The following is a 13,368-nucleotide window of genomic DNA, read 5'->3' as shown; positions in this document are numbered from 1 at the left end:
ATAGAAATAGAGATATTCATAACTCTAGGTTATGGGATGTTTGCTTCAGAAAAAATATTCCATAGTAATTCCATAAGTGGATCTTTTAAAAAGTGCAAAGTTCAGAGTATATAAAAACATCCTATTTACCAAGAAGATCATCTCTGGTCTTTTTTCCTGAGAAATTTTGGTTACCTTTGTCAGGTTAAGAAGAGTGAAATAAAATCCCTACCCTGAAGACATAAGCGGGAAAGCAGGCAGTTTATCAGGAAAAGCATAAACACAGAGATGAAGGATTTAATTGAAAGCAGAAGCAGTAAATAATGACAACTTAAAAACCTAGAAGATGGGCCAGAGAAGGTTAAGAATAATGAAGCAGCTAAAATCTGTCCATTTTAGCTTCTCTGTTTAAAACTCCTGCATTCTCGTTCGAATTAGGGTGTCAAGTAAAAATTATATCTCTGTATTGGGGTAGCTTGATTTACTCTTCACAGATTTATTTTCCTTCTTATGGAGTCTTCCATCCCATGAGAGGAGTATTTCACCACTACATAGATGTCTTGTTTTTTTTTTTTTTTTTTGGCCAGAAGTTTCGTTACCGACCCTTATTTCTCTCTTCCATAGATCTACATTGTCCTACATCGGGGCCCTCCTTCAGCCCTACAGCCTGAGCCCCAGAATGACTGTCACTGGGAGCAGAGCCACAGCTGACTTGCATGGCCACACACTGTGAGTGACAAATGCATGCCTGTTATTGTAAGCCTTTGAAATGTCAGTGCTTATCACAATCACATCATTATTAGACTGCACTAAGTAGGGTCATAAGCAGAAAATAGTGCTTAATTAACTTTGGAAATGGATCTTTAAAATACAATTCAAAAGTCTATAATAGTCTATTTCTATCTGATACTTATCTTTAGCTATACTGCTAAGATACACATTTATATATTTACATACAAGAAAGTGCCTATTACATTCTTTAGACTAAGTACTCGGAGTAAACTCACAGTTCCCTAATGTTTGATATCTTTAACTGAAGCATAAAATTGAGATTCTGATCTTTTTTGTAAAGTCTTTAGCTTTTTCATTTTGATGAAGTCACAGTTTCAAGTGAATCTTCAGTAAGTTGAATTTTTATTATATATGTTGAGTAAATCCAATATATGTTGGATTTTTAAAATAGCCTTTTCATATTATTTTGCATATAAGTTCCCAGATAAAGTGTATGTATGTATGTGTGTGTGTGTGTGTGTGTGTGTGTGTATATATATATATATGTTTGTATAATGTTCCATTGAGACACATGGCTCTTAGCATACTATCCATTCTAAAGAGATGCTCAATAATAAAATGATAAGCAATGTCATGTAGAACTTACTAACATAAGTCATATTTCATTCTGTCCTGTAGTAATGTTTTTATAGTGTTTTATCTCTTCACATTATCTTAATGCTTTATTTCTTGGAAAATTATAGCCATATATCTTAATAATGCTATGTGTTTGGACATTATGCAGAAAAAAGATGATGAGTGATACACATGCCTCTTTTGCCTCTTGGGTGTTGAAAATATAACTTGTATTATGGCCAAATATATTTTTTCTATGGTTGAATAAGCATGAGTCTTCCATAGGACTCTATCAAGTGTGGGGATGGGAGAAAGTGCCACTGACAGCACTCCCAAGGGTTCAGAAGTAATCGTCTGTATGATAGAAAAATACGTGAATCTGACTCAGCTTTAGGGACAGCTTGGCAAACAACTAATACCAAAGGAAATCCTGCACTATCAAAAGTGACTTCATTATATGAAAGCTACTTATGTCTGGAAAAATAATACCACTCATGTCACAAGTGAATTTCACCAAAGACATTGCTATTATGGTCCTCAAGGTACAGGTAGAATATTAATCTTTCATGTGATGTGAAACTGGTCACATACCTGTGAATAAAATCAAAAAGGTCCTTTATGACTTTTTGTTATTGATGTGAGATACTCTTAAGTGCATCCAGCCTAGCTTCCCTTTAAAGTGGGTCATGTGTGTTAGGAAGACACGCTGAAATTATGAGCAACTGTGATTTCAGTCCTGGAAGGACCGTCCATAATAACATTTCCCTTAGCCTAGGTAACAAAATAAATGCAGTGTTTAAAAGCAACACTTCATTTACTCAATTGGCTTTGTCTGCTCAGTTTAAAATTATAAGTGACTCTTGAGCTTTTCCACCCACTGATTTTTAAGTTCACCTGACATTTTAACTGATAATCAAATCCTCTGTCTTTCCATTGATGTTGTTTATGTACTGGAAATCAACACAAAACAACTTAAAAACAGTATAAGAACAGTGTTGGGACTTAATGATAACTTATGTGGCAAATCCAGCTTTCATTTAGAGGGTAAGGCTGCCTGAGGGGATATGATTTATTGCAATGAAACAAAAACCAATGTTTTGTTTTGCCCTTTGAGGAGGATGTGGAAGGGGAATAATCTCCCCCAGTATCACCAGACACAACCACATGGTACTGAGACAGGGAAGAGCCCTAATTCTTCACATTAAAATTCATTCTCAGAGAAGTCTCTGAGTTATAGATTTCTTCGAAGTCTCTCTTTTCTTTTACCTATTTCCTTGAAAAATTTCACCTCCCCTACTTAAGTGAATACATGTCAGCCCCCATCCTCAATCTGATCAATTCACCATCAGTTATTTCATATAGTCTCCCACTGCTGCTCCTTCTTATCATCACTGTTATATCTGGAAAGAGAGTTAACATTCCGTTTGTTCTTCACTGCGCTTTCTTTTAGGTAATATTGCTTATCATCTCTCCCTGGCTTGTAGTCTAGGTGTTTTGTAACCTTCTGTTATACTTTTTGTAACCTTTCAACTGCTGAGATACTCTTTATCTTAACCCAGAAGAGGGGTCACCACTTTCTCTTCCTTCCATTCCCATTGCTCACTGTTTCCTGTTGAACCTGACCCAGCTTTAGATTCAGTCTGAATACAGCGAGTGTCCAGGCAATCACTGTTAACTGATATGAATTCACTTAGGAGAACTCTCAGTCCTGTGTAACATCTTCTTGATTAACTTCAGCTCAAAATCCGAAGCCTTCTCATGCCATCTTCTGTCATCGTCACTGGGGAATTAAATATTTATGTGGCGACTCTTTTATCATCCAACAGTTTTTTTAATCTCTTTAGCTGCATGAATTTTTATCTAATTACATGTTTATCCTCACTGGAGTAGCTGTAATTTGTACATGATCATGAATGAGAATTACTGTTTAAAATCTGAGCCTCTGAAGTACCTCATTGTCCACATGCCATGTTTCTTTACTTTTATGGAACGTTTCTCTACTGTACGTTTTACTTTCACTATGCATCTCAGACACTTCTGTTTCATAACTTTCATACTCTGTAGGTGCCTTCTCCACCTTCCTCACGACTCTTCCAGTCTGGTTTAAATCCTGATGGAATCTCAGTCTTCTCTCCTGCTGACATCCTGCCATGTTTACCCAGCAATTCCCAACCAAGAGTGAACATTTATGTATGGCATTGCCAATCCCAGACTGCTCAGCCTCAACAAGACTGCATGCACTACATATTTCAGCTCTTCAGGATCTGCTGTTATAAAATATGATCTATAATCCTTTAATTTTCTTTATCATCAGTTTTTATTATGATTGCCTCATAATACCTTCTCCATTTGATATATACTGTCTTCAGCTGTGGTTGGGAGGGCTTGAATCTGAGAAGGTAATGCTCAAACAAAGGCCTGGTGATGAAGAATAGTCAACCGGGCAAAAATCTGGGTGGAGAGTACTCTAGGCAAAGCAAATAAAAGATTTAAAGATTTTGATGCAGAAGATAGTTTTGTATCTTAAAGAAATAGAATGTCTGGCTTGAGAATACTGAGAGGTGTACTAAATAGGAGGTGAGACCTGAGAGGTAGGCAGGGGTCATGAAGAGCCTGCTAGTCTGTGGTAAGTATTCTGAATTGTCTTCCAAGTGATATTCAGGGGGTCTCAACCTTTGATATTACTGAAATTTGGGGTCAGATCATTCTTCGTTGGGCTGTCCTATGTCGTGGGGTGTTTACTAGCATGCTTGGCCTCTAGGCACTAGATGCTGGTAGTACCTCCACATCATGGTGACAGCAAAATTATTTCCAGACATTGTCACTTCTCCCCTCAGAGACAAAATCACTCTCCAGGGAAGCCATTGAAGTGTTTCCCGGAGTAAAGTGACTTGATTTGTTGTGTGTTTGAAAGTGTCGATCAGGTTCTTTGGAGAGGATGGGCTATATGAAGGTAAGATTGGAAGTAGGGACAGTTCAGAGGCTGGATCTGCTTTCCAGTGTGAGTACGTAGGTGGTGTGATGGAGCACGGTGATTGTTATGAAGGTTGTTTGATTCACATTATGTTTGTCAGTATTCCTAGAATGTGGTCTTACCATTTACTGAAAGGTACATAAAGCATTCAGTTACCAATTAAAGTTGTCAGTAAGAAGTTGCATGAAAACATCTGGAGCTCAAAGGAGAGTTTAAACCTGAATTTACTATAATAAAAGAGTTGGAATCCTTCGCATTTGTATTATAATAGTTGAGTTTTCAAAGGACCAGTGAATAACAGCCCTTTCTCAATTTGAAAAGGATTAAAAATATATGCATAGAATTTCTTCCTTATACCATATATAAAAACTAATATAAAATGGACCAAAGACTAAATATAAAAGATCAAAATATAACATTCTTAGAACTTTAATGTACATCTTCATGACCTTGGATTAAACAAAGGTTCAGGCCATGAAAATCATAAGCAACAGAACAATTAATTGCACTTTATCAAAAATGAGATCAGTTACTTCAGAGGTTACTCTCAAGAAAGAGAAAAGAATACACAGAATGGGGAAAAATAGTGGCATTTTCTGTGTCTGATATGGGTGTAACATCTAAAATATTTAAAACTTAAGACACTCAACAATTTAAAAAAACCTGACTTAAAAGGGGACAAATGATTTGAATAGCTGTTTCTCCAAAGAAAATACATTAATGGCCAGTAATCACATTAAAAAAGAAAAAAGCATTCAACATCATTCAACATCAACATACAAATAAAAACTGTGGTAAGATAGCACCTCACACCCACTAGGATGGCTTTAATGAAAAAGATGGATTTTTATTAGAAAGTGAAAGTGAAGTCCCTCAGTCATGTCCGACTCTTTGTGACACCCTGGACTGCAGCCTGCCAGGCTGCTCTGTCCATGGGATTTTCCAGGCAAGAATACTGGAATGGGTGGCCATTTCCTTCTCCAGGGAATCTTCCTGACCCAGGGGTCGTACTTGGGTCTCTTGCATTGCAGGCACACTCTTTACCGTCTGAGCCACCAGGGAATCCCTTCTATTGCAACACCTTGTATTGCCAAAACAGAAAGATATGTATCAGTTCAGTTCAGTTCAGTCACTCAGTTGTGTCCCACTCTTTGCGACCCCATGAATCGCAGCACGCCAGGCCTCCCTGTCCATCACCAACTCCCAGAGTTCACTCAGACTCACGTCCATCGAGTCAGTGATGCCATCCAGCCATCGCATCCTCTGTCGTCCCCTTCTCCTCCTGCCCCTAATCCCTCCCAGCATCAGAGTCTTTTCCAATGAGTCCACTCTTCGCATGAGGTGGCCAAAGTACTGGAGTTTCAGCTTTAGCATCATTCCTTCCAAAGAAATCCCAGGGCTCATCTCCTTCAGAATGGACTGGTTGGATCTCCTTAGAGTCCAAGGGATTCTCAAGAGTCTTCTCCAACACCATAATTCAAAAGCATCAATTCTTTGGCGCTCAGCCTTCTTCACAGTCCAACTCTCACATCCATATATGACCGCAGGAAAACCATAGCCTTGACTAGACGAATCTTTGTTGGCAAAGTAATATCTCTGCTTTTCAATATGCTATCTAGGTTGGTCATAACTTTCCTTCCAAGGAGTAAGCGTCTTTTAATTTCATGGCTGCAGTCACCATCTGCAGTGATTTTGGAGCCCCCAAAAATAAAGTCTGACATTGTTTCCACTGTTTCCCCATCTATTTCACATGAAGTGATGGGACCGGATGCCATGATCTTCATTTTCTGAATGTTGAGCGTTAAGCCAACTTTTTCAGTCTCCACTTTCACTTTCATCAAGAGGCTTTTGAGTTCCTCTTCGCTTTCTGCCATAACATATCTGAAGTTATTGATATTTCTCCCAGCAATCTTGATTCCAGCTTGTGTTTCTTCCAGCCCCGCGTTTCTCATGATGTACTCTGCATATAAGTTAAATAACTGCTACTGCTGCTGCTAAGTCGCTTCAGTCGTGTCCAACTCTGTGGGACCCCATAGATGGCAGCCCAACAGGCTCCCCGGTCCCTGGGATTCTCTAGGCAAGAACACTGGAGTGGGTTGCCATTTCCTTCTCCAGTGCATGAAAGTGAAAAGTGAAAGTGAAGTCGCTTAGTTGTGTCCAACTCTAGCGACCCCATGAGCTGCAGCCTACCGGGCTCCTCCGTCCATGGGATTTTCCAGGCAAGAGTAGTGGAGTGGAGTGCCATTTCCTTCTCCAAAGTTAAATAAGCAGGGTGACAATATACAACCTTGACATACTCCTTTTCCTATTTGGAACCAGTCTGTTGTTCCACGTCCAGTTCTAACTGTTGCTTCCTGACCTGCATACAGATTTCTCAAGAGGCAGATCAGGTGGTCTGGTATTCCCATCTCTTGAAGAATTTTCCACAGTTTCTTGTGATCCACACAGTCAAAGGCTTTGGCATAGTCAATAAAGCAGAAATAGATGTTTTTCTGGAACGCTCTTGCTTTTTCCATGATCCAGCAGATGTTGGCAATTTGATCTCTGGTTCCTCTACCTTTTCTAAAGCCAGCTTGAACATCAGGAAGTTCATGGTTCACATGTTGCTGAAGCCTGGCTTGGAGAATTTTGAGCATTACTTTACTAGCGTGTGAGATGAGTGCAATTGTGCGGTAGTTTGAGCATTCTTTGGCATTGCCTTTCTTTGGGATTGGAATGAAAACTGACCTTTTCCAGTCCTGTGGCCACTGATGAGTTTTCCAAAGTTGCTGGCATATTGAGTGCAGCACTTTCACAGCATCATCTTTCAGGATTTGAAATAGCTCAACTGGAATCCCATCACCTCCACTAGCTTTGTTTGTAGTGATGCTTTCTAAGGCCCACTTGACTTCACATTCCAGGATGTCTGGCTCTAGTTGAGTGATTACACCATCGTGATTATCTGGGTCGTGAAGATCTTTTTTGTACAGTTCTTCTGTGTATTCTTGCCATCTCTTCTTAATATCTTCTGCTTCTATTAGGTCCATACCATTTCTGTCCTTTATCGAGCCCATCTTTGCATGAAATGTTCCCTTGGTATCTCTAATTTTCTTGAAGAGATCTCTCGTCTTTCCCATTTTGTTTTTTTCCTCTATTTCTTTGCATTGATCGCTGAGGAAGGCTGTCTTATCTCTTCTTGCTCTTGTTTGGAATTCTGCATTCAGATGCTTATATCTTTCCTTTTCTCCTTTGCTTTTCGCTTCTCTTCTTTTCACAACTATTTGTAAGGCTTCCCCAGTCAGCCATTTTGCTTTTTTGCATTTCTTTTCCATGGGGATGGTCTTGATCCCTGTCTCCTGTACAATGTCACGAACCTTATTCCATAGTTCATCAGGAAGATATGTATAGGAGTGATTAAAGTTCAAAATATAATAGTAATTATAATATATCTGGGTTGAAGATTATCAACCAATTACACCTTTGGGCACAATGAACTTCTCTTTATCCCAGAGTCGTAGGTGGAATTTTTACTGGGACTCCACCCTCAAAGATGCAGATTTTCAAGCATCCTCTCTGCAGTGGACCAAATAAATGAGAAGCACAGGAGCAGCTGAGCCAAGCCTACCAGGTTTCTTCTTGCAAATGTACCAGATTACATAAGAAGCCAGAGTGAGGCAAAATTGTTAAGCCTTGTTCAGGTCTTTCTCATGGATACCTGAACTCAAAGAAACTGAATGCCTTATGAACACATGAAGAACAGACCTGAGTTTAGTTCAGTTTTTTGGTTTTTGTCCAGTTTGTGGGTTTTTGTATTCAGTTTTGAATTTTGTGACCATGGAACTTTTCAAGTGAAGGTGGTGGAAAGATGAGTATATGCATATGATGTTACAGCCTCATGTGACTTGGACTCTTAAAATATGCCTCAAGAAGTGACAGAGAAGGTTAAGAGTGAGTCTTACCAGAGTTCTCTCTTCCAGCCCACCAAATTAGGTTCATAGCTGCCGTAAAAGTGGTTGAACAGAAACAGTGGATAGTTCATGTTCAAAAGTGAAAATTCATGATGGATGTCTGCTACAAATTTTAAAAGCTCTTACACCATTACGTTTATTGTTTTCCTAACACAGCTTTTTATATGGAGAGCTTTAATTTTTGTTTTTGTTTTTTGGTTATGAGAAGAATTTTACTACATAAATCTATTGGCTTGGGATTGAGAAAAAACATGTAAAAGTCGTGATGCCTAAATATTTTTCCTAAAAATGTTTATTCAGGCATTTATAGAACAAATTGACAGCATTTTGTTGCTATAAAAAGAGAAATAAATAAAAATCTTTTCCAATGTGGCCTGCCTTTTCTGGAGATTATGCTGAATGGACTGTTTTATTATGATAAGCTAAATAATCCAAAGTTTCCACACACTGAGAAACTTAATGGTTTGTGAAAGAAAGGTGTCCTGGGAGCTGATATAAAAGCATGGATATAAAAGCAAATACACCAGGCCCTCACGTTCATAAGAAAATTATCCAATTCATTGACTACTGATTGCATTTTATTATCTGAATCAATACCAATGCAGTTAATGTGGCAGTTAGAAATCATAAAAGTGAAGATAGGATAATTGTTCCCCTAAACAGAAGCCTTGTGTAAATATTTTAAACCTCATATAATAAAATCCCATTGAAATGTGGAGAAACATGGGCCCAAAGAGTGCTGCTGGCCTTAAGCAACTTGAGGTTTCCTTTGCTCTTCAATAGACTTCTTTTACTGTTTAAGCAAAATGTTAAGTGCCTGCCAAGGCCAAAGGGAGGAGAGTTTAACAAATTATTTTTACAGCTTCGTTTACAACTAAATAAACTCATTAAACATATTACCCATTCTATAATTTAATTGCATTAAATTTAAACATTTTTAAACTATTATATCTATCTTGCACAACAGAGTCATAGAATTTTAGAGATGGATATGACCATATAGATCATCTAATAAAATTCATATTCTAGATTCTGCCTTTCACAAACCATTAAGTTTTTCAGTATGTGGAAACTTTTGGATTATTTAGCTTATCATAATAAAACAGTCCATTCAACATAATCTCCAGAAAAGGCAGGCCACATTGGAAAAGATTTTTATTTATTTCTCTTTTTATAACAACAAAATGCTGTCACTTTGTTCTACATATTCTAGAATAATTCATTTTTCTAAAAAATAATATCTGAAAATGTTAAATAATTAGGTAAAAGTTATATTTTTAAGTAGAATTGGAGCTAGAGTCTTAATGGCTCCTGAGTCCAGCCTCAGACTTCTTCTTGGAATATTCTCCTGGACAGAATTCTTGTAAGCCTTTATTCTTAATAAAGTTTGAATTTTTAAGGATAAAACAAGAAAATATTTTTTCTGGTAAGTTGAATCATTTGGTTCTGAAAACTGGAGACTTTTGTCAACGCGAAACACATTATCCTGTAGCTGTGGTTTTTATGTTTTTGGAATTTTTGTATCTGTCCTTCTTTCAAAAGAAATATGAAGGTTTTCTTCATATTTTTAGTTTTCGCTCCTATTTTTTAACGAATTCTGGATTTTTTCAGTTTTTTCCTTTTAATTAGCCTGTTTGCTTTTCTCTTGTCATTGTGTTGTTTACTGCTTCCACTGTGTATGTTCCCTAATTTTTATTACAAAGTACAGATCATGGCATCCGGTCCCATCACTTCATGGGAAATAGATGGGGAAACAGTGGAAACAGTGTCAGACTTTATTTTTTGGGGCTCCAAAATCACTGCAGATGGTGATTGCAGCCATGAAATTAAAAGATGCTTACTCCTTAGAAGGAAAGTTATGACCAACCTAGATAGCATATTCAAAGGCAGAGATATTACTTTGCCAACAAAGGTCCGTCTAGTCAAGGCTATGCTTTTTCCAGTGGTCATGTATGGATGTGAGAGTTGGACTGTGAAGAAGGCTGAGCACCAAAGAATTGATGCTTTTGAACTGTGGTGTTGGAGAAGACTCTTGAGAGTCCCTTGGACTCTAAGGAGATCCAAACCTGTCCATTCTGAAGGAGATGAGCCCTGGGATTTCTTTGGAAGGAATAATGCTAAAGCTGAAACTCCAGTACTTTGGCCACCTCATGAGAAGAGTGGACTCATTGGAAAAGACTCTGATGCTGGGAGGGATTAGGGGCAGGAGGAGAAGGGGACGACAGAGGATGCGATGGCTGGATGGCATCACTGACTCGATGGATGTGAGTCTGAGTGAACTCTGGGAGTTGGTGATGGACAGGGAGGCCTGGCGTGCTGCAATTCATGGGGTCTCAAAGAGTCAGACACAGCTCAGTAAATGAACTGAACTGAACAGGTCTGGGGAATGCCAGAGCTTTCTCAAATGTACAGGGTTATATCAGCCATTTATGTATCACTTGAATTGTCCACTTTCCAGGGTGTGCTGTTTCCTGGATTGTGTTTGATCCTGCCCCAGTCTAAGTATTATTTAATTAATTTATGTTTGTTAGTGTAGATATTAAAGTGAAAGTGTTAGTCACTCAGTTGTGTCTCTTTGTGAGGAATACGCTCACCAGCCCAAAACCAAGGGATGGATTCTGAGACATGAAGCATGACGAAAGCAGGACTTTTAATGACAGTCTTGCAAGATTGGGTGTCTGGTGGGCGGGCACACCCAGGGCGGTTACAACAAGCAGTGTGTTCCCTAACACATAGGTCTTTCCCTCCAGTTCTGCCTTGGCTGAGTACTGTGGGGTGTACAATCTTCCTGGATGTTGCCTCAGTTTCATTATTTCCATATAGGGTATCCTTTCTCCATTCCCAACTTACATCTGCAGTTTTCAACAAAGATTTTCTTGCTAGTTTATCCCTTTCCCCAGCATCCTCTTTGCTTAGGGACCCTCCAGGTGCTTGAACGGTGTCACATCTGCAAAGTCTATTTAGGCAAGTTTAGAGCCAGGGCACAGGCAATGGGTGGAGTCCTGTCTCTTTAGATTAAGATCCAGTCTAGTCTCCCTCCCTCAATCCTAACTTTTATCTAGAGTCCAGGCCTCAATTTTGTCATGTCCACAAGTTTAACTGTTAGTACGTTTCCACTCAGAGCTGGCTACTTTGCCTTGAAAATGGACCACTTCAAGTTTCTCTCTCTTACATCTTTGTGACCTCATAGATTGCAGCCTGCCAGGCTCCTCTGTCCATGGAATTCTCCAAGGCAAGAATACTGGAGTGGTTAGCCATTCCCTTCTTCAGGGATCTACCTGACCCAGGAATTGAACCTGAGTCTCCTGCATTGCAGGCAGATTCTTCACCATCAGAGCCACCAGGGAAGCCCTAATGTGGATGTTAGGGAATCTAATTCCATTTGGCTAAATTTTTAGTATTGTTGATTTCCTCTTCCGTAAAGGGCAAGAGAACCATTCATCTTTCTGTTTGTTTCCCCTTTTTGGAATTATTTCATTCTTTTCATAAGTTTGTGCAGAACTATATGGTTTCTTTTGAATTTACTAAAATGTCTACTTCTACTCACTAAATTGGATACATAGATCCTTTCAGTAAATTCTCCCTATTCCCCGAGGTCAGTAATTCTCACACAACATAGTAAATGCATGAAGAATAGCAAGGACATTTTAGTTTGTCTGATTGAACTTTTTTTCCAACACAGTACATTCTGTTTATGACAACTTGTATTAGGTTACATTCCACACAATTGAAAAATGTAAAAATAGTGGAAATGGCAATTTGAACAGCCAGCATTGTTAGAATACATAGCCCTTCCCACTTTATGGTGCTGAAGACCTCGAAAGATTGCACAGAATGGAAAATAACCATAAGAATCCTGACATGACTGATGTAAAGTAACATTTAGTTCCCACAGAGAAGCCTTTCTTCAAAAACCCTGTTAAGGTTAAACATCTTTCAGAAATTCAACAAAGAATACATAGCATGAAAATTGACTCTTAGTAACACCTGTTAGAGGGAAAGAAAGAAGAATATTTTACACCAGGACAGTGAGAGGAAAAACAGTGTGACTAAAAACCGATATGGAAACTCATCTGTTGGTGCCAACACTGATTTCACACTTCTGTGTTAGCTGCCATTTCTATTTTAAATTATTGAGCCTCTGCTGGTAAAGAAATAGATGGGGTGTATCATGAATACTGCAGTCTTACTTGCGGTTGGGAGTTGATATATCCATGACGTGTTTTATTCTGAATGATACTAGAAATTGTCCTTGAGATAAATAAGCAGGTAAGATGTTAGCAAAAATAGGGTAAAAAATGATTATTACAAGAAAAAAATAAATTAGGATACTGTGAACTGTTTTGCAACCTTATATAAAAATAGAAATCATGATATTTTCTTTTTGTTGTTGTTTAGTCGCCCAGTCATATCTGACTTAGTCAGTCATAACTGACTCTGCAACCCCATGGATTGCAGCATGCCAGGCTTCCCTATCCTTCACTATCTCCCAGAGTTTGCTCAAACTCATGTATATTAAGGCAGTGATGCCATCCAATGTCTCATCCTCTGTCATCCCCTTCTCATCCTGCCTTTAGTCTTTCCCAGCATCAGGGTCTTTCCTAATGAATTGGCTCTTCCCATCAGGTGGCCAAACTATTGGAACTTCAGCATCAGTCCTTCCAGTGAATATTCGGGGTTGATTTCCTTTAGAGTTGACTGATTTGATCTCCTTGCTGTCCAAGGGACTCTCAAGAGTCTTCTCCAACACCACAGTTCAAAAGCATCAATTCTTCAGCACTCAGCTTTCTTTATAGTGCAACTCTCACATCCATACATGACTACTGGAAAAACCATAGCTTTGACTACATGGACCTTTGTTGGCAAAGTAATGTCTCTGCTTTTTAATATGGTGTCTAGGTTGGTCATAGTTTTTATTCCAAGGAGCAAGCATCTTTTAATCTCATGGCTGCAGTCACCATCCACAATGATTTTGGAGCCCAAGAAAATAAAGTCTGTCACTGTTTCCATTTTTTCCCCATTAATTTGCCATGAAGTGATGGGACCAGATGCCATGGTCTTAGTTTTTTGAATGTTGAGGTTTTAGTCAGCTTTTTTACTCCCCTATTTCACCTCCATCAA

The 13,368-nt window shown here is 38.7% G+C and overlaps 1 long non-coding RNA gene across 2 annotated transcripts in view; it reads left to right on the top strand.

Annotated features, from left to right (window-relative positions):
• The window catches only part of LOC104976069 (uncharacterized), a 287,898-nt gene that overhangs the window by 244,368 nt on the left and 30,162 nt on the right, over nucleotides 1-13,368 (top strand). For both annotated transcript variants that reach the window (XR_009493137.1, XR_815972.4), the window contains one exon: nucleotides 604-708. This is a non-coding gene — a long non-coding RNA (uncharacterized lncRNA). The remainder of the gene's footprint in view (nucleotides 1-603; nucleotides 709-13,368) is intronic.

The sequence above is a fragment of the Bos taurus genome, chromosome 27, assembly GCF_002263795.3.
Source record: "Bos taurus isolate L1 Dominette 01449 registration number 42190680 breed Hereford chromosome 27, ARS-UCD2.0, whole genome shotgun sequence".
Lineage (NCBI taxonomy): Eukaryota > Metazoa > Chordata > Mammalia > Artiodactyla > Bovidae > Bos > Bos taurus.
This window is presented reverse-complemented; position numbering and strand designations above follow the sequence as displayed.